Source organism: Equus caballus, chromosome 22, assembly GCF_041296265.1.
Source record: "Equus caballus isolate H_3958 breed thoroughbred chromosome 22, TB-T2T, whole genome shotgun sequence".
Taxonomy (NCBI): domain Eukaryota; kingdom Metazoa; phylum Chordata; class Mammalia; order Perissodactyla; family Equidae; genus Equus; species Equus caballus.
In genome coordinates, this window is record NC_091705.1 from 2,017,793 (window position 1) to 2,039,453 (window position 21,661).

The 21,661-nt window shown below is 48.2% G+C and overlaps 1 protein-coding gene across 13 annotated transcripts in view; it reads right to left on the reverse strand.

The window, feature by feature from the left end:
- Positions 1-21,661, reverse strand: part of SYNDIG1 (synapse differentiation inducing 1) — a 203,902-nt gene that overhangs the window by 160,955 nt on the left and 21,286 nt on the right. For 2 of the 13 annotated variants that reach the window (XM_070247870.1, XM_070247866.1), the window contains exon 1: positions 7,272-7,355. The exons of the other annotated variants lie outside the window; for them this stretch is intronic. The gene's annotated coding sequence lies outside the window, so the exon portion shown is untranslated. Of the gene's footprint in view, positions 1-7,271; positions 7,356-21,661 lie in introns of those variants that run through there. 13 annotated transcript variants of the gene reach the window in all.

Here is a 21,661-nt window from a genome sequence, read left to right on the forward strand (position 1 = left end):
GATATATGCACCCTTACATTCATTGCAGCATTATTCACAATAATCGAGACTTGGAAGCAAGCTAGGTGCCCATCAAGGGACGAATGGACAAAGAAGATGTGGCATATATACACAATGAAATACTACTCAGCCATAAGAAATGATGAAATCCGGCAATTTGTGACAACATGGACGGACCTTGAGGGTATTATGCTAAGTGAAATAAGTCAGAGGGAGAAAATCAAATACCATATTACCTCACTCATAAGTACAAGATTAAAACAAGGACAAACATACACATAGAGACAGATTGGATTGGTTGTTACCAGAGGTGAATCGGGGAGGGAAGAAGGTGAAAGGGGTGACTGGGCACCTGTGTACAGTGATGGATGGTAATTAGTCTTTGGGTGGTGAACATGCTGTAATCTACACAGAAATCTAAATATTTAATGATGTACACTTGAAATTTATCTAATGTTATAAACCACTGTTACCACAATAAAAAAAAAGAATAAAACAAAGAAATTGAAAAAAACAAAATTGAAAAAAAATTAAGAGTAATATCTAATGATATAAATAGAAAATTATACCTTTTAAAGAAGTTGAAGGAGAAAAAAGAATAAACAGTTCAAGAGAAACTAGAAATCCAGATTTATTTTAAAATGGCAAACGATTGGAATACCTGTGTGTGCACGTGCACACTGCATCCCTTGCACCCCTCCGGGCACTTCACAGAACATGCCTACAGCCCATCAGGCTATAAACTCTGAGTGACACGTCTTTGTACCGGGATTTCTGTAAAAATTACAGGGACCCAGGGACATCACGCAGGAAAGCGATAGTCCAGAGAGATTTACAACTCAGGCCTGTGGAATCCTTCATATATTTTATTTATGGTCTTTTTTATACCACGTTATTTTCTTAAATCACTATGAATGCTTTCTGTTGTCAGGCCAGGCTTCTAGGCAATTGTGTTTTTATGTCTTATTGACCTAACAGCAACGTTCTTTATTTAATCTTCAGGCTCCTTACTTCTGTCTCTATTTACTTCCTCTCTGCATGGGTTCTCATGATCACTCCAGTGTGCACCTGTGCGGGAGGTGGGCTGGGTGCTGGAGCAATCATACCTTTTTATCATTCTGAAGAAATGTGTTTATTGAGTTTCCAGTTCCTAGTCTTGTTTTAACATGTGCTTATTCATTTGGTTTTTGTCTTGTTTTTATTTTAAAATACAATCTTTCACTTCTAGGCTTTTCTCTTAATTTTGTTGGTTGTGTTTTTTGTTTGTTTAACATTCATTTTAAATCTCTTTCATTTCATCCTCCTTTTTCTTCATTGGAGCTTTTAAATTCTCTGATGCTCAAACATTACCCCCTTCATTTCACCCTTCGCCTTCCATCCTCACCACCATGTTAATCTCTGAAACTTCCTGCCGCCTGTCTGTCTGTCTCACCCCCTGCTCTCCTCAGGCAGTTTTCTTTCACTTTCTACCGGCTCTGTACGCCCACCATGTGCCCTGGGGGGATCCAGACCCTGCTCTCTAGTTAGGCCCATGTGCCCCCTCTTGCCCAAGCTCTTCTGAGGGACCCCCGCTGCCCACTGACCACCGATTTCCCTGCTTAGGGATTCCTGGATTTGCCCGCACGGTGTGCCTCCTGGCTTTCTCCCTGGCCCTTCTTGACTCTGAGCTCCTTGGGTGGGAACCAGGAGTTCTGGGCAAACTATGCCGGCAGTGTGTGCTGGACAACGAGGAGACTGATGGCGCAGGAGGCCAGTGCTTCCCTCCTGGTCGGATGGTGAAGGCTTGCCCAGCAACAGACGTTCTCCTCACATCAGCTGGTGGCTCACTCCAGCATGGAAGTCCTCAGAAGCCACAGGAGGAAACTGCAGCCTCGCTGACACCAGCCGTGTGCGCCAAGTAGGTGCAGAGAGGTGTGTCTTTGCAGGCCCTGCGGTTCCCTTCCTTCCGGCTCCCATGCTCACAGCAGTGGACTGTGGCAAGGTTTGGGTTCCTGCTGGTGCAGAGGGCTGGGCTATGAACAAGGCATCCTACAAAGGAGGTGCCTAAGTAGTGAGCTCCAAACAGCACCTCACAGAAAAGCCGGGGCTCTCACCAGCCCGGCGTAAGCTGATACTATTATTTGCTCCTCCCTCAGGAACCACTCGGGAGTAAGGATGAGGCATTGGAGAAGGTTCCTCATTCCTGGGGTTGCAGATGCTGACCGTGTGGCCTGTTTACCCTCGGCACTCATCACTGCAGCATGCGTGGACGGCATCCTACCACAAGCAGGGTGCTGCATGGGTCCCCATGCTTGGTGGCCTGAGAAGGAGTCAGGGCCCCAAGGAGCAGCCTGGGCCACCCCGGGGGAGGTGAGGATGACTCCAACCAGCCCCTGGCCTGCAGGTTCTGTAAGAGGTCCTACTTCCTCCCTGATAACTCCTCCAGCAAGACTGACTCGGGGGCTGTGGCAGTGGTGATTCTTGATAAGGAGCCATTAATTGGCTGCCCTCCCTTCCTTGCCACCTTCCCCACTCCCCCCTGAATCACTTCCCAATGAAGCCACATGCACCCAAACCCTAGTCATAGGTCCCCTAACCCAATCTCCCCTTCATTCTAATACCACTCCCCTCCAAGTGAATGAGGAATCAGGCTGCCTCGCCCACCGCCCAACTTCTCTCCATGTCTGGCTGACTTGAATCTGCCTGTAGCATAAGCCCTGACAGTGGGTTTTCTCTTGTTTGTAATGTAGGTGCCTAACTTAAGCTTTGCTTGCCAAGGCATCCATTTCAAAGATGGCTATCTCAAATAAACACATTGCCAGCCACAGGACTAGACACAGAGCCAGTCCATCCCCCCCCAACCCCTCCCCAATCATTGGGGCTCCTTGGTTTTAGAGATCTGGGTTAATTTCAATAACTGATCCTTTGGGCGGCTTGTTTTCCTCTTCTCACAATCTCTTCCTCTCTCAGGACTAGCCCAGGGCCTAGGTCTAAAGTTTGCACGCTCTGCGTTGGTGGCCTACAGTTTCACCGATTTGGATCCTGGGCACAAACCTAGCACTGCTCATCGGCCATGCTAGGTGGTGTCCCACGTAGCAGAGCTAGAAGGTCCTATAACTAGAATATACAACTATGTACCAGGGAGCTTTAGGGAGAAGAAGAAGAAGAAAAAAAAGATTGGTAACAGATGTTAGCTCAGGGCCAATCTTCAAATTCCCGCTCATATGTTCACCAACAAAGAGTGAGCCCCTGAAATCCTATGCCCCCACCTTTGACCCTAATAAAAGGAGAACCCCAGGCCCATGTGCTCTCTCTCTGTACCTGCAACCTGGCTGTGTTACGGGTGTACTGTGCAATTTCTAGGACCTGTAAGTAAAAAAACCTTTATTTTTCAGTTTCTTGATGGTTATTTTTCAAGGGTGTCTTGCAATCATCATAGCCAGAAGGGCTGGTCCTACTAATTGGCTATTGATAGGCTGAGACTGGCACAAAACACAGCCCCTCACATGTGAGCTGGGTCCACAAGTCGCAAACTTGTGTCAATGCCAGGAGCTAGTGTGGCCTGCCATGGAGCACGCTGACTTGGCAGATCAAGGAAGAGCCACTGCCCTGGAAGGTGCAGCGTCGCAGACTTTAAACCAGCCAGAGGGAAACCAACAGGCACATTTATTTTAGGTGAGGACAATCACTGGATTGCACCCACAGGGGCCACATTTCTTCTCCAGCAACGAGGCCAGTCTGGGGCTTCCAGAAAAGGACCTTTTCTAGTGGGCGTTAATGTTATATGACTTCAAGAGACTTGAATTTTGGAAAGTTTATAGTTTGAGGTCTTATTTCTCTAGGTTTAAAGGAAAAAAAGAGACAATATACCAGAACATTGGCACCCCTGACTCTGATGGCATCAGGGAGGATTATTGTCATGTTCTCCATCTCACCGGGGGGTATTTCTTTCTCATAAACCTGGCCTGGTGTCCTGACATCCTGGGTGTTTGTCTCACTTGCATTTTCCCTTTCTAGGTATGTGGGGTGCTTCTGCCTGGCATGTTTTTGGATAAAGGTTAACTTTACCTTATTCCATGTGCCCTTGGTCTGAAACCTTGCTAAAGACAGGGATGCTTGGATTGACAGACCCCCAGCTGGAAGCACTGGGCAAGAGGCATGCTCCTAGCCACCGCTGCATTGACCTAGATGGAAAATTCTTCCCTGGGGTGATTTATGAATGGAACCTGGTGGTGCCAAATTGAGCAGCTGGGATAAACTTGGACCAGGACTTGACAGTGGGGGGCTAAGTCACACCCCAAGGCTCAGGGCAGCGTTGAGATGATCTCACGGCCCTTTCACTTCTGCCATCAGGACATTTATCCTGGACTAGTTAAAAGAAACCATCTCCCTTTAGCAATGCTGATCTGAAGCTGACCTCTGGTTGGTTACCACTGGGCTACAACATTTGGCAGGACAGAGAGTGAGACAACTGAGAAACACTGGGACTTTTAATGACACATCACTGTCTGCAGACTGTTAAAACTTGCTCCAAGTACCCCAGGCAGAGCTCCAGCCTCCCACCTCCTGTACTGGGATATCCAATCTCCTCATGAAGCCCTAGCCCCACTATGATCTGATGTCCAAGATGTGGACACCTAAGGAGAAGGCCGAGTTCTGCCGGGCCTCAGGGACACCTAACCTTGTAAGTGAAGCAAACTGTGACACAGCAAATACGGGCGGAGGCTACCTCAGATCCTCTTAAACTCAAATGGTATTAAAGATGCTGCAGTGTCACTAAAAAACAAGTCTCAAGGTACAAGAAATGAATGCGGATGGCTAAAATCCACCCAAAGTTAGCTTCGAGGTTGCGTGAGGAGAAAAAGCTGGAGCAGGGGTGTGTAGGAACCACTCTGGCTCCCTGCCCCGATGCCACTGAAAGAATGCACGGCTTAAAGGTCAGTGAGCCAAGAGGATGCTTTCACACTTCACAATCCTCCACCTCTTAGAAACCTGGAAACACGTGAACCATGGTAATTTCCTTCTCCTTGAGGGAATTTCCCCCATGCTTCCCTGACTGCACTTTCTCCTGCTCTTCCTGCCTCCTCTCCAGGTCTTCCTACCCACTCTTGGCCAGGTCATCCCCCTCTGTCCAGCTTGTAAGTGTTAGGTTTAACTCCTTTCTCAAAATCTCCCTGTCGCACATGGTGCCAACTACAACCCACGTGCCAGTGACCACGGGACCCACTAGAATCTCCACTAGGACCCCTCAAAAGCATCAGACTCAACACCCACCAAACCCTCTGCTGGTTCCTCACCCCACCCTGTGTCTGTGAGCTCCCTACGACCTGTCCAGGTCCCAGCCTGGGAGTCTTTTTTTACCACCACCTCCTCCTCCCCTTCAAAATCGAGTCACTGACAAGTCCTGATGATTCATCCAGCTGTCTCCCTTGTAACCCTACACAAGATACTATCATCTCTCACCCAGGCCACTTTGACCACCTCCTAGCTCCTCCCCGACATCCACTCCTGGCCAGTGGACTAGCCATAGAGGTCGTTCAGACACACAGCTGATCTTGTGTAAATTCCTTCAGCGACACTGTTCCTGGGGTGCAGACCAAAGACCTTAGCGTAGCTTACAAGGCCCAGCATAAGCCAACCCATGTCCAATTCTCGACTTCAACTCCTGACCCCATCCCACCCTCAACTTTCTGTCCCCCAGCCTCACTGAACTTCTTTTACTACTTTGAAGTAAAAACTATTCTTTATGAATTACAGATTTCAAGTTTGAAACTTGATCTACTCTGAAGAAAACTGAAAACTAAGAACCTCCATGCTTCACAACAAGGAAAATAAAACCCCAGGACAGAGCCCCACAAACAGTCTCGTGGCCATGGATGGAGACCCAGAGCCAAGGTTGGGCCTGGTCAGCCCACAGGCAGCCAAGGGTGCCCCAGGCCAGCCTGCATGGGTTTCTTTGCTTTGTCTCAATCCCCATCATTCCCTAATTTATCTCAATGGGCTTCTTTAAAGATTTTTGTTATTTATGTGGTCCCTTTATATATGTGCATCTTTATTTGATCCTTGGACTAGGTATGCCACAACCTACATTGCAATGAAACAAGCGATCAGAGACCCACACACCAAGAGTGTCTGCAGAGCATGAAACTGCTCTCATCAAATCCCACAGATTTACCTTGTAAGGAACAGACCCAAAGAAATGACGTTTCTTCATCCAATCATTCACTGAATAAGCAGTGACCACCCACCCTGTATCAGACACTGTTCTTGGTGCTAGGGGTAAATCAGGGAACCAGCCAGAAGAAGCCTCCGCCCTTGTGAAGCTTATGCTCAACCCAAGGATGGGAGGCAGACCATGAATGTAATAAGTGAGCTGTGTAGACAAGAGGCGTGGAAAAGCTAGAGCAGGAGAAGGGAGACAGGAGAGCAGGGCTGGGGGAGGCACTCCCAGTGACTTGGGCGATGCTCTCATTGCAGAGCACTGTTGCTTCAACAAGAACTTTGCATCTCATCTCAGGAACAGAAATAGCTGAATTTCTCATGAGCCCCAGTCTATTTTTACCGCTTGGACACTGTGAGTCATGCTGCTGATTGTGTCTCCCTCTTTGCATTACTGCTGATGAGCTTACAGCCAGTTCTGGACATCAAAATACATATTTGCGTACTGACCTGTCTCCCTTTGTCTTATTTTTTAATAATGTTTTGTCTTCTTTTTTCCCTCAGCTTTTCCCTTCACCTGGTTAGCACTGCCTATGTACTGAGTTAGTTGGTTAGTCAATCTTGTTATATTGCCACATGTCCTTGTTATGCCCTGGTGATAAATACCATGTGTGAGCAACCCATTCCCCAGGGACATTTGTATTCATCAGCAGCAGTTCTTCTGGCCAGAGAAGCCAGCCTTCCTCCACAGTCCTCAGGAAGGAGCAGCTGAGAAGAAACAAAGAGGGCCCGGTCACTCAGCAGTCTCACTTGAAGACCACAGAGCTTCTGAGACCCTGAAAATGAATCTGGAGCAAAGGACCATTCACATATTCAGGATAAAGGACCCTTGAAATTTGGAAAACAAGTGTGATATGCTTAATGCGTCACTTCTGAATGAGCAGTGAGCATAATTTTGCCAACGTTCACACTAAAGATCTTAACTAGTCAGAGTTTAAGTAGTATAAATATAAAGACAGATAAAACTCTCCTGAAGGCGCTTTCTGGACACATCAGAAGCATCTATCTGATGACACTCGATAATTCAGTTGCTGACACTCTTATCTTACTTCAGCGACTTTGTATTTTATTACCTTTAATGGCAAAGGACAGCCCCACAGACCTTCACACCTTCCTGACCAGAAGCCAAAAGGCAATGCACTCTGGTGGATCTGCATTTGATCTGGAAAAGCAAATTAACATATTCTTAAGAAATTCTGGGTGAGACATCCATGGAAAGATGCTTGTTCTTAAAAATCATTAAAATAGCAGCCGAGGTCAAATGAATGATTGTTTCAAAGTCAGTTTTTCCCATAAGACTCTATAAGAGAAGACCCATTGTGAGGATTCAGAGAGACTCTGTCTCCCTGAGATTCACTCTCATCTATGCCTGGGATGTGATTCATTCTGAAGAGATTCGCAGAGCATCAACACCGATGCATATGTAAAGCCACTTCCCAAGTGACACTGCCTTCCAGTGTGACACATCAGTCCCTGCTCTCTGCTGGTCCTGGGAGAGAATTCACTTAGTGAGTAGGAGAGAAACACACCATGTGGAACGGTCCTACCAGTTTAATAAGGCTACGATTCCTATGTCTGTGTTAATGCCAAAGACTTCCCTTGAGCAGGCCCTGAAACAAGGACTGGAGTGTAGGTAAACAGTTTATTTGGGAGGCGGTTCCAGAAAGCACTGGACAGGTCATGGTGAGTAAGGTGGGGTACAGAGAGAAGCCAAGAAAGTATGTGCTATTAAGCCAATTTCTGCTGGAGGCAGCTGGGGTTCAATCTTGCTGGGGGACTCTGGGAGACCATGTAGAACACTCACATATGCCAACTCCCTGTCCATTATTGGTCAAGGGTTGCTCCTGGGGCATTCACTCTCTGGCCCTTGCAGCTTGCCCTGGGATGAGCTGAGCAGTCTTCCACCACTGGAAAAAGAGCCCCCAGGTGGAAAGTCGCAGGTGTTACCTGTAAGACACTTTTCGCTTACAGAAGTAAATGTGCAGAAGGTATACTTGTGCATAGAACTCATGGATGACACACTATGAGTGGAATTCATCTTTAACTCCATAAGGTACAGCCTATAGCATGATGGATGGATAATATTAGAGGCAACATGGACCAAACACCTCACCATTCAGTACGTCACAACCATCCTATAAAGTGGACATTGTTATCACTGCATTTTCAGGAAAGGGAACTGAGTACAGAGAGGTAAGTAAAGTCAATTGCTGATGGTCAGACAGCTAATAAGTGGCAAAGCTGGAATTTGAACGCAGTCAGTCTTGCCTCAGATCCCTTGTCCCCAACTCCACTCCATACAGTTTCCCATCAGAAATGTAGTTGGCCACACAAATGGACACAGCCTAGATGCACAGAGCCTAGCTTAGGGCTGGAAATAAATCTGAAGGCTGATAAATGGAATCCATTTGAAAAGTGGTGGGAAAAGTCTTCATTAGCTGCTGCTGCTCAGCAGGGTCATGTGCACAATATTGTAGCCATTGCCCAGGGCCGGTGCATTACTGGCGATGCAGTCAGCCCGGTCTCCATCAAAGTACCACAGACTGGGTGTTTCAAACGACAGACATGTATTTCCTCAGAGATCTGGAGGCTGGAAAGTCCAAGATCAAGGTTCCAGCTGACGTGGCTCCTGGTGAGGGCCCGCTTCCTGGCTTGCAGAAGGCCTCTTTCTCCTGTCTTCACACGGCCTGTCCTGGTGCGTGCACATGCACAGACAGCGAGATCTCTCTCTCATCCTCTTTTATAAGGCCACTAATCCCATCAGAAGGCCCCATCCTCATGACCTTTTCTCACACACATCACCTCCCGAAGGCCTGTCTCCAATATCATCACACTGCAGGTCAGGGCTTGAACATGTGAACTTTGGGGACACAAACGCTCAGCCCCTACATAGCACAATGAAATGACATTCAAGGGTTTAAGTATATTATCTATAGAAGTACAGTATTCAGGCAAAGGACATACTACTCTACACTGTACAAAATAAAATTTATCATATAACTAAATATATGAAATATGCAAATATACTATTTTCTCAGATTGGTAGATAAATAAATATATTTCTTTTCCTAAAAACTTTAAATTATTTCAGATGTTTGCTAGCTTGAAGAAATCTCATTTTTTTCACTTTTCTAATGTTTACATGGTAGAGTTGGTAAGCCACCTGCTTCTATTTTCAATTTGTCCTCACTAATTAGAAAACCCTTCCCCGGGTTCCCTGGGGTCCTGAGCACAGGTCCTGGCTGTCGGCCTCAGACCAAGAGCACAATTTATTTTGCTTTATGGCAAATGGATCTTCACAGCACAGACTTCCAAGTAGAAATCCCACATTCTTCGTCTTGTGCTCCTCCCAGGGCAACACCAATGTTCTGACAAACAGGTCTGATATGACAAGCATTGTAAAAGCTGTGCTTTAACTAAGCATGTCGTGGAGCCAAACGTGGGAGTCGTGTCTAAAGCCTGGAGCCATGAGTGCTGGATGTGGACAGTGCCTCGGAGTTTAGATTCCATAAACAACAGGAATGGTGCACATCGCTTGAATCAAGACAGAGGCAAAAAGAAGAAAAGTGTCTCCTTTGGTCTGTCGACTAGAAACATCAGATTCTCTAAGTTGATACAGAAATGCCCAAATAGCCCAACATTCTGTGGAAACTGACAGAAAATGGGTTAAAAACAGAACTTGAAAGAAAGGAAGGTGTTCGATCCTTTCTTTTCTTGCATAAAGGTGTTCCTATTTTTTCTGGCATTTTCTTCCAACTGTTTTTATTCCAGTTGTATTAACATCTTCTGATTGTATTTATTTCTTTTTAAAAAAACATTAGAGTCACCATTTGGCATCTTTTAAAACGTTGTTTTTGAGATACAAATGGGCAAACTACAACATTACCCAGAGAAGCGGGAGACAGCGCTCCTCCAGTGCTCCTGTCTGCGCAGAGGAACAGACGCTGCCTCCTGCGTCTGGGGGCAAGGCCACAGCCAGTGAGTGGAGAACGTGCTGGTCTTGTTTGGTGGTCCTCTCCTGATAGCTTCTGGCCATTTTACTTCCCACCTAACCTCGGTAGAGGAGTGGACATACAGTGAGTGAGTATGACACTTCTAAATGCAGCTATTTGTGTTAGAAACATGCTTTGCTCAAAATCATTAAAATTAATGGCACGACTTACAAGGCATCTATTACCCTTTCTCCCTTGGCTGATAAACAGGAATCAGCTTTATAAAGATTTATAAAGATTTTCATCTTGTTCTACAGAATATTTTAAGTAACAAGACAGTGGTAATTCCTTGAATTATCAAGAAAGCTTCTTTTCCTTTCTTCTCCTACCAGTGAGTAACCGCTGCCTGCAGAAGCCATGAAGAATTGCTATCTACACAGTTAAGATTCTCTGCAAAGCTGGTAAATCTAGACTGGTACCAACCCACCCTTTACCTGCTACTTCTAATTGTTAACACTAAGTAATAGAAATGTTTATGCCACGACAGGTCAGCAGTGAAGTTTTCATTTTACATTGGCAGTTCTTGTGTGCTCGTAAGCAAACATCATAACGGCCACTGACTGCAGCCTTGCCTGGAGCAGCAGGGGTGGGCACTGGTGGATGTGAACCCATTACCCTTTGCCCCTGCCTGAAATGAACCATGCGCCATTGGGTGTGAGAATGAGAGCATGTGACACCTCACTCTCCTGTTCCTCTTCTGACCACTCATGCCTGTGAATTGGATCAAGAAAGACTTCCGTCTCTCCTTAACAGGGTAAGGCGTATGCCCATCAGGATCCTTCTTCAAGTTCTAGGCTGTGATGTCACCACATGGGGAAACCACCTGGAAATGAGGGCTGTAAGAGCTTTGAGTGTTTATTTAAATAATTTTCAGTGCATCAGACTGATGACAAACCCCACCCCACATGAAAACATGGATTGTTTCCCGTGTTAAATCATAGATCTCGACAGTTTGGGAAAGCCGTTACTGTTCGTATTGAGCCACCATTTTCCATCTGCTCTAGCAGAGGCGAACCCGTGCGTCACGTATGAAATCAGAGTGGTGCATGACCCTCAAACTCTCCCTGAGGTGGTCAGCTACTCTCAGCGTTCCAGCCCCTGTTGCTGATCTTCTTGACCAGCTCATGGTTTTCCTTTTTAACAACAATGGTACCAAGTGTTGTTTAAAATCCCCAGTAGTTATTTAATTTTGGGAGGAGAAACAAAGTTCCTGAAAAAGTTCTGCTTTTACAATTTCATCAAAATGAACGCTGGCAGGGCACACACCTCGCCGTGACGTGTGCAGTACGACACACACAGGAAGATGGGCATGTCCTTTCAAGGCCAGGTAGTCAGTCTCTTGCTGTCCTTCTGAAATCTGAGTCCACATGTGACAAAAAAACACGAAATTACAAGAAGGGGAATAAACATGTCTGATTTACAGGGCCTGGGCATCAGCCACCACAGGAACTTCATCAAATTCTTAAACATGAGAAAATATATCTAAATAGGAACAGAAGAATGAAATTCTGATGAAATTCCATGCTTCTAAGAGAATATGAGCTAGCAACGATATTAAATGAAGTAAATTGTGTTAACACTACTCTGAGGAGATAAAATTCCTTAATAAGCCCACAAAAATATAGGATATAGGTCAAAGAAACTCAAAGGGATTTTTTTGGGGGGGATTGAGAATTAGAACTAGATAAAAATTACAACACTGAAGAGAAAAGAAGAGTAAAAAAATATTTTTAAGTATCTAAGGTACAAAAGTAGACAGATGTTTCCCCCTCAACTCTGTTGGGGCTATTTTAATATAGCATGAGGACAAGATGCCATATGTGGGAAAAAACCAGAGTTCCTACTGCAGATTTAGTAAAGGAAGGAATAAAACTGGTATACACCTGCACTGCGTGGTCTATCTTCACATACATTACTCCGGCTGATCATCCTGCCAACGCTAGCCAGAAGGAATTTGAGGCCCTCTTTATGGATGAGAAAAATAGAAGCTCGGAGAAGCCAGTCTCTTGCCCAAGGTGACAAACCTGGTCAGTAACAGAGCTAGAAATTCACACCCAGGTTTGTGAGATGCCCACACTCATTCTGTTACATAAAATGCTACGGTTTTAAATTCAAGAAGAATGAAATATTTAGGAATACATTTAGGAACACATTTAACAAAATACGTGTAAAATTTGGACTCCAAAAACTATAAGATATCATTGAAAGAAATTACTAAAGAATCATTCAGAAGAACTAAATAAGCGGAAAGGCATTCCGTGTTCAAGAATTGGAAAACTTAACATTAAGATGTCAATACTCCTCACATTGATCTATAGATTCAAGGCAATCTCTACCAACATTCCAGTTTTCATTTTGGCAGAAATTGACAAGCTTACCCTAACATTCACATAGAAATGGAAGAGACAGGGTTCCTCTCTTGCTGCTCCTACAACATGCAGTCACTGTAACAGTTTCTGAATATAAAAATAGTAAAAATCCCCATTCATCAGACAGTTACTGTTAGCTTCGGGGTTTAACATACTCTACCAACGTGTCTTGTTTGAATCTCCCATAACTCTATATTACTTTCATTTTATATATGAAGAAAGTGAGGTTCAAGTCCTGAGCTTTGATCCTAGTTCTGTCCAGATAAATTCCTACTGGCATTGTTATAAAGGAATGCTCTCTATCGTGTTTACTCCAACCATGACCCACACCGTCTAAGGCTGGATCGTCAATCGGGTGTGTCTCAGGGGAAAGCAGTGTATCAAGGCTGCCCTCCTTGTCCTTCCCACACATTCCCAGCTTCGCTGCCATTGCCCTACCGGGAATCAGTCAGCTTGGGGAACGGAAAGATGTGGGCTCGGGTTGTAAACTGGGGTTGTGCCAAGATATAAGTGGGAGTAGGGGGCTGGTGTGTCAATACGGGTTAAATGTTTTGTGTACCCCCCTAAAAGGCAGTGATGGAGAGGGGACTCTCTAGACGTGGTCAAGTGGCTGACCTTCAGCAAGCTGGGGACAGGGACAGCATGGAGGGCTGCTCTGAAGTAAGTTTACCGGGTACTGAGGGTAGACCTGTGGTCTGAGATATATGACAAGGAACCCACCCTCCTCTCCATGTCTCTGAGAATGTTGTAAAGTCCAGGTCACAAAATTTAACCAGAAAATCTCATCCTACTAGGGGAGCAAGTATATACATATATATATATATGACCTTGGCCCCAGGTCATATCCTTGTCTTAGTTTAAATTTATATAGTGGAAAGCATAAAAAATATACTGTTAATGGCCACAATCATAGTAGATATTATTACTAGTGATTATTATTGTGATTATTGGTGATTATTCTAATTAGTTAATTATTAGTTATTGTTCTTATAACTAGAAACTCTTTTTTTAACTAACTAGTGCAAGTATTACATAACAAATGAGAACTGGTACTTCTGGGACCTTGAATTAAACAGTGTAAACTGTTCTTAACACGGGGTCCTATACAGACAGAGAAACTTGGAGTGCTGAGTGGGACCTCCAGGGGGTGACCTCACATCCTGCCAGTGGGATAAAGGGCATCTGTGGAGCAGCCTTAGAGGGGGAAGGAGAGGCTACCGAGTGCCTCACTCAGGGACACCATGAAAGCCAGACCACATGGTGCCTGCCACACCCAGGACCCCTCAGCCAGTACAGCAGGGGCTCCTCCAGTGCCGTCACTTCAGCCTCCTGCAGGCAAAGGAGCAGGGGTGACCAGACGGGTTCCCAGGTCCTCCCCTGCCACCAGTCCCAACGGTCTCTTCCCTGCTCACTGCTCTCCTGCCACTTGCAGCCTCTCAGAGTTGGGCCTTTCCTCCTCCATCCTGAGCCGACCCATCCTTCAGGGACACCTGCAATGTGAACTTCTCACAAATGGATGATGTCAGCCCACAGCCCACTGTCTCTTCACCCTCTACCACGACGTCACTGTTTCGTAACTTCAACGTCCACCCAACTCCCTGGCTTCTGAAGGCCTTCACGTCCCCTGTAATAATCTTTCCCTCCATTCCTCCTCAGACATCCATCCACATGGCCACGTTCTTGGCCTCAGCAGCTCCCCTAACTGTGCCAGTTCTGAAGCCTCTGTTCCCAGCATCCCTCTCTGTGATATCTCTAGCTCGCCTGCCCTGCCATCCAGCCTCCAACACCTGTTCCTGCCACTGAAACTCCAATGCACTGACCGCAGGCCTCTCACCGTCCAGTCAGCCCTGCACCTCGATCCTGCAGAAGCTTCCTCTCAGGCCTCTCACCATCCCCTCAGCCCCGCGCCTTGATCCCACGGAAGCTTCCTCTCAGGCCTCTCACCGTCCAGTCAGCCCTGCGCTCGATCCCACGGAAGCTTCCTCTCAGGCCTCTCACAGTCTAGTCAGCCCCACGCCTCGATCCCATGGAAGCTTCCTTTCTGTCTCCCCCAACCTGCTCTTTGTCCCATCAGTAGCATCACATACTCACACAGGCACATAGTTCCCCTGCCCTCTTTCTTACTCTTGTGCTTCCTTGGCAAAGCCCCTGTTGTGTTTACACTCAACCCCCTGTCTCCCTCACACCCTGACTTCCCCACAGCGCCCCCACAGCCTCCCCGACAGCCCCCTGCCTCCCATAGAGTCCCCCCCGGGCCCCACACTCCAGTGAGTGGAGTGAACAGCTGAGACACCCAGCTGGGCTCCCACAGGGCAGGTGTCCAAAGGGCCGGAGCCTGCAGTGTCTGCTGCTGTTCATTCCCAGTGGGCCGCTTCTTCTCGTCCAGAGCTGCACATGGCCAGATGAGTCCAGGATCCCTGCCTCACCTGTCCTTTCTTCCCTCTCAACCTGCATAGGCTCAGCCAGTCCCGGGGCTTGGTGCCCTCCAGATGCTGAAGGCCACACCAGCAACCGCCACACCTGCCCTCTGAGCATGCGGCTGACCTGGCAGTCCCGCAGGGACAAAGCCCTCACTCTCAGAGCACGAAGGCAGAAGTCTACCCCTCCTCCACCACTCCCCATTCTCACCCAACTCCACATAAGCTAGGTGCCAGGGGCCATCCCAGGCCCTGGAGGCAGAGCAGTGAGCAAACCAGACAGAAATCCCAGCCCTCGTGGAGCTCAAGTAACTCAGTCACTCAATCCCAAACCACAGAGTCATCCTCCTTTCCTCTCTTTCTGTCATGATCCCCAGCAGCCAGATCCTACCTTAGGCATCCCCAGCGCCCCCATACCCCGCTGTCCCCACAGCCTCACCCGCCGCACTAGTGCAGTCGCCTGCCTGCCTCCCTGCTTGCTCTCGTGCCTCCCACATTCGGTTCTCCACAGCAAGGCAAGATCACTTTAGAAATGGTACTCAGATCCTCTCCTTCCTGTGCCTACAACCTGCAAGGTCTCCCAGCGTACTTAGAATCAAGTCCAACCTGTCGGCCTGGCTTGCACTCCCTGCACAATCTGGCCTCCGCCTGCAGCCTGGCTGTGCCCTCCTCCACCTGGAGATTCTCCAGCGGCAGCATCTGCGCAGCTGGCCTCTCCCCACCTGCTCTGCAGACATCACCTCGCTTTCTGCTGGGGTCCCACTCCAAGGCCTTTGTATTTGTGCCTGGACCCTTTGCACATCTTGGCATGGCTGTATCCTTCTTGTCTTCAGGATCTTAGCTCCAAAATCATTTCCTTAAAGATGCTGTCCCTGGTTACCACATATATTGTTTCCATATCCCCCAGTCAACCAGTCACATGAACCTATTTTCTTCAAAGCACTTACCACAATCTGAAACTATTTGTTTCCAAACCTGCCCTGAGGGAATGTACTCTGTGACAGCTGAAACCTTGTCTGACCCGTTGTTCCTGTATCCCATGCACCCAGGACAGAGCTTGGCACATAAAAACTCTCCACCGTTGGTCGGATGAAAAAACTGTCTTTCTGGAAGGCTCCGGCCCACATTTTTCTAGATGCTTCTTTCTCTTACACATGTACTTTACACCCATGCATTTGACTGAATCTGGCATGTTCATGATTTATCATCCAGACCAGCCACTTCCGGGCATGTCAAGGGGCACTGGTCAGAGCAATGCCAGGATAGCAGGCACACCAGCTCATGTGCTCACCTGCACAGGCCTGTTCTTAACAGGTCTAGTTACTGGTGCTGAGAGTTAACCGTGCCTGCGATGGCAGGGTCCCTGGCTCTTCCTTGTTTCCCCCCAGACTCAGTGTGTCACCAGACTCTACTCCCTCAGCAGTAGTGGCGCCAAGAAAATCACAGAGCAATCACGCAGCCCGTGTGTAAGACTTTTAGGAAAGATGGTCTGAAAATCTCCAGGAATTTATGTTAACATGAGAAGTTATTGTTTGCAAAGGGTATTTGATATTGGGGGAAAATCCAGCTAACATAAATCCACTTAAACCACGAAGCGAACTTCACAATAGCAAGTGTGTGCACATGTGGGCTTCATGCCAAAAAAAGAAACCCAAAACTGCAAAAGCGAATTCATTTAATCTTTAACAAGATTTAAAGTACAAATGGTGCTAATCCTCAGAGCAAAGAATGATCAAGTGTTGTTTAGGTTTGCTGGTGTAATTAATTCCTCCAACAAAATTGACTGTGACAGCAACTGGAAAGAGAATGACCTTTGCAAAAGTATTCAAGGCTTCGGTAACATTCGAGAGGACATCTCAATACTTCGATAGCCTTGTACCACAAGTGGTCTGAGCTGTCTGAAGCTCCCAGATCTTCTCTCCCATTGTTAACGGGTTAGCATGCTGGGACGACCACGATCGCTGTTTCCATCCCACATGAAGCCATCCCGACACCGCCTGCATCAGCACCTCAAGTCCCTTCCACTGTGAAGACGCGTGGCCTCCCTCTGCTCAGAGGGTCTGGCTGGCAGCTGGAAGTCCCCACTGGATGGCAGGGAAGGGTGCTAACGGAAAGCGAAGGGCTGCTCGAGGGGGCTTCTAGGTGGCGAGCTGGTCAGTGAGCCCGGTGACAGGGGGTCCTCACACTCCAGGCAGGAGGAGAGGGCCGATATTCACCATCCTGCCTGACACTGTTTTGACAGTCTCCAGCTCAGTGGTGTGTAACAGGGGACTGTGGCAAACCAGACTCAGCCCATTCTCTGCACAAAACAGAAGGCACTCCTGTCCTTTCTCCTGCAAGAGGGGTGACTGTGAGGTTTAGTTGTTTGTTTTTCTTTGGAACTTGGAGGATTACCAAAAATGCACATGTCCCCTGTGGTGGCAGCAGCAGATCTCAGACCAGACAGCAGAGAGGCGTTGGGGCCAAAGCTGCAGCTCCGCTAAGCCCATACTTCCTCTCACTCCCCGCCCTGCCCTCCTCTCTCTGTCAGTGAACACCCACCTCTGCCCTCACCCAAGTCAGAGCTGTGGGGGCTGCTTCCTGGCTTCAGTGTTCCTACCTGGCAGAGCCCCAACCCTGACAGGAAGCCATAATGCCTCCCAGGAACCAGTGACAAGGAGTGGGCCCATTCTGAGGGGCCTGGGCCGAGAAGGTTCTCCTCAGTGTCCACAGGGGCACCCAGAGGTCCCCCATAGGCACAACGGGCAGAAAAGCACAGTGGTCAACAGCACAATTCTCTGGTCAGATAGAGCTGGGCTGGGTCCTGGCGGAGTCCCCTGTCACCTGGGGGTCCTGGCAGACCTGTGCCCACAGAGCGTCAGGCACTCGCTCGGTTAAACAGGAGTGCTGGATCTCCGACCACATTCGCAGTGCAGTGCCTCACTCAGAAAGCCCTGTCTTTATTCCCTTCACCAATCCTCCGCATCTCTTATTCTTCTTGTATTTTTATACTCTTTTGTTTTTGATTTTGTTTGTGGTTCCAAAAAGGACTTGCATCAAAGGAAACTACCAGCGTCCTGAGGGAAGGGACGGCATCTGCTTTTGATCGTGCTCCCAGAGAGGACACAACACGGTGTGTGCCCAGCGACTCGTGGCTCAGTGTCAACAAGCTGAGCTGTCTGCAATCACAACCATACTTCTAACTCCCTCAGAATACTCCAAAGTGCTGTCAAGTTGATGTCATTTGCCAACATTATGATTACTTTCCTACTTGATCATTCGACCTTAGAGGAAATGTTACCGTGGGGTACCCCCCTGGGAGATGCTCCTCAGATGTATCCCCACAGGTGTCTGCACCATGTGCAACTTCTGGAGCCCTTGATGGACTTTTCTGGGGTCTGCCAGGGGAACAAGGCCAAAAGTGCCTCCCTTGTGCAGCAGTCCCACCGCCGGCCCTACACGAACCATTTCCAAAGCCAGCCTGTGACGACTGCGCTCTGTCACAATGAGCTGCTGGTAATGTCCAAGTGCGAGCATGTGAGCCTGGGCCCTTTAATCCACTGTGCCTGTCAACCTGTCACCCTGTTGGGAGTGTGCACTGTTTTGACATGACTTGTTCTGCACAGAGACTCCACGAGCATCCTGCTCTCTCCAGGCTGGGTGCAAACGGTATCTTCCCAGCCTGTACGGATCTCGAATCCACATGGGCACCTTCACTTTGTTTTATTTAGTATTCCACTAGCCACCACTTGTATGTTTGAAGAATTCACAAAATTACAAGTGGCCTCACATTCACTGCAGCCAACTGGTTGGCGTCTAGAGGACCAAATCCGCGGGGCTTATTGACTGCCGCACATGCAGCTACTGAAACATCACTTTCTGTGAGTTTTACCATCTCAGCCCCATTAACGGCTCCAGCTGCCCTCTCCTGGCACTGGTCCTCAATGGCCAGCCCTCAGCCGCCACCACAATCAGACCCATGACGGAGTCCAGGGCCATGCCTCTGTGGCACCTCACCACCCCGGCTCAGCCCTCTCTGCTGGGCTTGGGAAGGTTGGTCCAGGCCAGCTCCTCTGGGATTTGCTTCCTCTCTGGCTCTGCCTCCACCCAGAAGATCCAAGTTTACAGAATGTCAGGCATGGCACACTGACTTGGTACCTGCCCCTCCCTCCTCTATGCCCACCTGAGACCTGGCCTCCTAGGTTCCTAGCATCTCCTTGCCACCAGAACGAAGGATTCTGACAAGCCTCCTCCCCCGGGGCCGGCCTCGGGTAAGGCCCCATATAAGGAAAGGCTAGCAACAGTTTTTGGGTGCTGGCCCTTAATTTGGCTGACAGTGTTGAGCGCTGCATATCTCTCATCTCATGTAATCGTCACGACAACGCCATGGAAGGGCAACTGGTGCCTCCTCTTCATTCATAGGGAAACCAAGGAACAGAGGGGTTGAATAATTTCCAAAAGAGTAAGGGGTAAGCCAGGACTTAAACCCAGGCAGACTGCCTGCCAAACCCCCAGGTACAGCCCGTTTACCCTGATCCCTTCCCACCACGCCCCCCCACCCAAGCTGACCCCTTCCCCAAGCTACTGTGACTTGGTTTCCCCTCCTCTCAGCCTGTTTCCATTTCCCAAAAGCCACAGCAGATCTCATCCTTGTGGGCTCATAGGCAAAGCATACTGTTATTTTAGGTGAAATAACTCTCCGTAAATAAAAACAAGAAGCTGCACAGACAAGCTTTACATAAAGTACTCTGGGAATTGTGAGTTCTGTGCTTTTCATCCATGCATGGAAACAGACCACTCCCCCAAGAGAAGCAACATGGCAGAAGAGACCCCTTTGCCTCCCACCCTACCCCTCCAGTCATCACCTGGAGCAGAACGGAAAGACTCCACCGAAACAAAAGCCTAGGGCCCTAAACTCACCTCACGTCCTCGCCTGACAGCATGTCCCCTCAGGCTCCTGGCTGCCCTCCCCTGCTCCTGGCTGCTCATCTGCTGTTATCTGTTGGCACATGTGCAGTGGACCCCAATCTGGGGGTCACATTCAGACCCTGCCACCTAGATGAACCAGACGCACTGGAGGGAGACTGCTCAGTGAAGACACAAAATGTCCCATAAGGCTTCTTAACGCAGTCCGGGGGCTGTGGCCAGAGAGCCTCCTCCTTGACTCAGTGCACACGGCTGGCTGCAGCCCCAGGTGCTGACCTCTGGCTCACTGCCCACCGGGCTCCCCAGGAGCAGCTCCACACATCAGTGATGTTCACAGCGGCAGTATTTATTCTGCAGGGTGGGTGTGTGTCTGCGTGTTTTTCTGTGTGTCAGTTTATGTGTGTGTCCATGTGACTATGTGTATATGTATGTGTCCATGTGAATGTGCCTGTGTGCATCAGACTCTGTGTGTGTCCATGTGAGTGTTAGCATGTATGTGTGAGCAGATACACCCATGTGTGTGTGTTGGTGTGTATCTCCATGTGAATACGTCTGTGTGTGTGTGTGTGTGTGTGTAAAGGATGGGGATGGGAAGGGGACCTCCATATGTCTAGAATATTATCTTCTAAAGAAGCTGCATGCCCAGTTCTAGATGAGGGCACCTGCAGGAATCTTGGCCTCCACAGGCTGCTTAGACCTGCCGAGACCATGAATAGGGCAGAGTCACTGAAGGAGAAGTGATGACTAACATGGAAAAGCCTTCCCACGTATTATGTGGGGAAAACCCTGACCCAAGGATCAAGACCCCATTCTAGGACAGCAGAGCAATGCCTGACCCTTTCATCCCAGAGCCTGCTAGCGCCCTGGCCTAGGCCTGCTGTTAAGGACAGCGGCAGGTCCGGGAACGGTGTTTCTGGCTGTGAATCCAGGTGGAGAGTCTTCTTCCATATTTAACTCCTATTCCACAAAACACTCACACCTTGGTCCCACTTAGCTCATGGATAAGACACCCTGGGCCCTCACGAGGAATACAGAGTTCTCAGCAAAGATCGAATAAATGGGGATTCATCTTTCCTAAGCAGGAACCAGTGTGATGTACAGGGGAGGGCTCCTCGCACTCACACCACAGGTCCCAGGACAGACGCAGCCTGCCCCCTCCAGCTTGTTGCGGGAGGCCTGGAAATGGTCTGGAGCCTGGAGAAGAGCGTGAGGTGACTGATTATCACCACTGCACTCTAGTGCTTTTCCATCTGGTCTACCCGGTTCTCAACACACCACCAGGCAGCGTGAGCCACAGTTAGGTCACAAGTGGACATCAAGAGCTGATGAAAGGGGACTGTTTTAAGCACTATGTGTGCATGAAGAATGAGAAGTGTCTGATTGGCTCTCCAGGTCTGGTTCAGTGTGAACGCAGCATCTCACATGGTGCTATCTCCTACAGGGGCTCAAGGATCCTGGAGAAGTCACTTCCCATGTTTCCTGTCTGCAAGGGCAGTGAATGACCTGCTGAACTCCAATCTGACATTTGCTCAAGGGCTGTATTATTAAACTGAGTATAAATATATATTTTTATGCAGAAATATTTCCAGTCCATTTTTTTTTTAGCCAAATGTATCAGTTATTACTTGCTGTGTAACAAGCCAACTCAAATGTTAGTGGGTTAAAACGGCATCTATTTTATTTGCTCACAGTTCTCTGGGTTAGCAGGTGGGGCTGAGCTGGGCTGCTTTGTTCTCGGCTGGTCTCTCCCAGGGTCACACATGATGTCACTGGGGGGCTC